Genomic DNA, 4138 nt, shown 5'->3' with positions numbered 1-4138 from the left:
TAATGAATGTTTTCACTCTTTAATAATGAGTTCTGATAATGAATGAACGTTTTCACTCTTTAATAATGAGTTCTGATAATTAAAGAGTGAAAACATTCATGGAGTTGTTGCTGGACAGTAACCTGACCGGCGGCTGGTGCCTCGCTTTAACGAGTGCAAATGCTTTGATGAGTGCAAGTCAAGTAAATTACGGTAGTCAGTGTAGTAAAGTGAGGAGCAAGTATCAGCCTTCTGCCTCCATTCACTCATATAAGCTACAATGTTCATATACAAACAAATTTATGAAAATGTTTTACTGGTATTTTAGTTTGTGATAGTGAAATGTCCTCAACGTGCATCAGTGTCTCGTGTCAGAATGACTTCAGCACAACTGAAACTTCGGTAGATGTGAACATTGTTTAGACGAAGTGTATTTTAATGACCCTGAAGTGGGCATGAGTATATCTAGACCACAATGCATTGCAAAATACTGACTTGGAGCATGTGTATTAGTAACAGCTGCACAACTCCCCCTCTCCTCCCTCCCAACTCACACCATTTGTAAAACAAAAATCTGAGTGGTTGAGAAACTTTGCACATAATCTTCGAGACACGTCATTCTGAAAGTAAAACCTTTTCAAATGGTTTAAACAAATGGAAAGAAAAAATAGAAACAATTTAAGTATTTTTGTACCTATAGCTGTCGGAGGAAAAATATTCTCGCTTTATCTCAGTTACTCAAAGGAGCCACACTGGAGGACAGATTTTGAACTGGTTTTACTTGCAAGGACAGATTCTCAGGACAGGCTACACAGATAAACAGGAAGTACACACATAAAGCTCAGTCACAAGAATCTGCCACAAGCTGTGTGTGAAGCTTGTTTTTATAAGCTCGTGAGCTCCTCCGAGCACACAGGCTGTTGAAGCAACAGCTGCGCCTGCAGCCTCAAACCAGCTCCTCATCCAGCCAAACATATGGTTCATGGGCACTTAACATTCTCAGCCTTAGTATCGTATTTTCCGCCATACACATCGCTCCGCCCTATAAGTCGTGTCAGTCCAAATGTGTCTAATAAAGTGGAAAAATCTATAAACACATGACATTGCCGTATACGTCACATCTATTATGTGTCAGCGGTGACGCGGCACGCTTGTTGCGCGTCACCGCTGACAACCCAGCAACGTGGGCCGGTGTTGTGCCAAAAATCGATTGGCTGCCAAATCACGGTCGCGGGAGCGTGCATGGGAGGACTTTAACAAGAATTTAACAAGATTAACATTTAAAAACAATTATTTGTTTGCTCGACATTATAGCAAAGGTGTGTTTCAGTCTAACTTTTCCTTAATAAACGCACTTTGACGGTCAAATCTGCTGCATTTTCAAAAGCCGATACACGGAAACAGGTACACGCAGAGGGACGACTCACTGTCTATTTCTTCAAAAATTAACAAACCACCTAAAAACAATTATTTGTTTGCTGGAAATTATAGTAAAGGTTTGTCTCAGATGAACTTCTCCTTAATAAAAAGACTAACAGTCAAATCAGCTGTATTTCAAAAGTATCCACTGCCTCGGTGCTTCAGGAGCGCGCAGACAGGGAGGAAATCAGAAAGGAGGTATGCTGCGCATTTCTTTGAACTTTAACAAGATAAGCACCTAAAATAATTATTTGTTTGCTCGACTGTATAGCAAAGTGTGTCTCAGTCTCACTTTTACATAATAAATACACTTTAATGGTCAAATTAGCTGCATCTTGCCGGTGCGGTGCAGTAAAATGAAGCTGATTTGACTGTTGCTTCAAATGATGGTGGCAGGCTAGGGCAAGCCAATTGTGTCATTAATAGCCACGTTCACCTATTACATGACACAACAGCATGCCATATATTGAGTGCCATACAGGGGCTGAAAATGGTAGTGTTCAATATTTTCAGTCAGAATGAATGAAAACGGTCATATGTCAGCCGAAAACTGGTTTATAAATATGGGAAAAATTAAAACAAAACGTAAATACGTCGCTTCGGTGTACAAGTCACAGGGCATGCAAATTATACAAAAAACTGGGACTTATAGGCCGAAAAATACGTTAAAAACACCCATAAACTTTGACCAAAAATTCCCCAACATCAGCTTTTAAGAGTTTTCTGCCTGTCATTTTATGGTGGACTTTTTTTTCAGTTTCATTTGGGGCCATACCTTCATGACCTCATATTCTGTTCATGTTTATAGATTCTGTTCTGCAGGGGCACCCCCATCCCCACCTATTGCAATTTTCAGTGGGAGCTGTGCCTCCACTTCCTTTAGCTCTCTGCAGTTTGTAAAATGAAGCTTGGGTTAGTGTTTACTTTAGGATGAAGTCCTGCTGCTCCATTTACTGAAAGCCTGTCAGAAGAACAGCTGCGCGTTGTTTTACCATCGTGTAACAGATTTATATTTAACAGGAACACTGTTGATGTGAGGTAATAAATCTGTAATCACATGGAGGCGGCCTTAAAAGGCTCCTATTACAGTACCAGTTGCAGCAGAACTTCTGGTTGGTTCTGCTGCCACCTAGTGAAGAAAATGGTCATTAAAAATGTCCACACGTATAAAAGCTGCACTTTATACTGTGAAAAGATTAGTAAATATTTTACATGTTGCAGATAGCAGGTCACTCGTTGAATGACGTCACTTTAGGGAAAAAGTTTAATTTTGGACAGACTGACAAACTAACAGATCTTTCTAAACTCCAGTCATGTGTGCCTTGTCCTCCACCGCCATTTTGAGGGACCTGCTTGTCAACAAGCTTGTAAACAATGCGAGCTCCTGCTCTAGAAAATGCCATGTAGTCCTGTAACAACAGGCGTTCAATTAAAAGATGTAATAAATGGTAAGTTAAACTGATCTTTGAACAATTAGTGACGTTGGAATAGTTATTGTTTTAAAAGTAATTTTTTTTTACTTTTATCATGCAACACTTTTCTTCTTTGTTCTAGAATAAGAATGAGACTTGTTTTCCTTCTTCTTTCAGCTGCTCCTTCTTCAGGTGTCGCCACAGTGAACTAAGTTGCACGAAGACTTGGTGATTGTTTTACACCAGATGTCCTTCCTGATGCAACCACAGACCACTGAGCTACCACAGCCCTCTGTGTGGAGCAGAGAGCTGCTATCTAGGACACCCAGGGGAGCAGATGGTGGGGGATAAAGGCCTTGCTCAAGGGCTCAGAGTGGGGCAAATGAAGGTGGAGGCAGGTGTGGGTGCTTCACCTTTCCCACCCACATTTTAATGTCGGTCCGGGGAGTTGAACCAGCGACCTCACAGGCCCACCCTTTCTAACCTCTCCACCACCACTCCCCACTGAAATACTATCTATTCTTTTTATTTGCTGTTCCACTTATTTCATCTTGTCAATAACTGCCTCTAATTATTCAACTAGTTTCCTCCACTGATGAAACATCAACTATTTATTTGGAGCTTCAAGCTCATAGAATAAAATAAATGCACATTTATAATGATCTCTCCCTCCTCATCATTTTCAGTTCAGTTCTTGCCTTATTTAGTTTCCATCACTGAGGAAAAAAGGTTTGTTAGCTCGATCATCCAGGTAGACAACAACAACAAAAGTTAAATCCTCATCTGGACCAGTTTCTTTAAGTGAGACTGTCCAGATGAGATGGTTGAACTTTTGTTGTCACTGAGGAACTTTCATAAATCCAAACTGCGTAAACACACGTCACCTATATATGTTTCTTTTTACATTTTTGGGATCAATTCTGCTTCTTTCAGCCTAATTTGGCAAACGTGGTCTTTCTGCTTTCTTTGGCTAATTTAAGCTTGTTCTAACCGTTCAGCTAACTTTCTTTTTGCATTTTTTAGCTAATTTCAGGTGTTTCCAGAAAAATTCAAAATTTTAATGGTAATTTTAACTACTTTCCGCCTAATTAACTTCTTTTCACTTTTACCTTGTTATGCTCCTTTCAGCTTTTTTGCCATTTTAGCTACTATTTAGCCATTTTATGCAAATTTTAGCTTTTTCAGCTAAGCCCACTTATTTTAATAGCTCATTTCAGCTCTTCCAGGTCCCTTCTGGTAATTTAAGCTTCTTTCTGCCTTTTCAGCTACTTGTCAGATACAAGTGTATATATATATATATATATATATATATATATATATATATATAT

This window comes from Nematolebias whitei, chromosome 5 (assembly GCF_014905685.2).
Source record: "Nematolebias whitei isolate Nwh7 chromosome 5, NemWhi1, whole genome shotgun sequence".
NCBI lineage: Eukaryota > Metazoa > Chordata > Actinopteri > Cyprinodontiformes > Rivulidae > Nematolebias > Nematolebias whitei.
The sequence above is the reverse complement of the archived record's forward strand: the minus strand, read 5'-3'. Positions refer to the sequence as shown.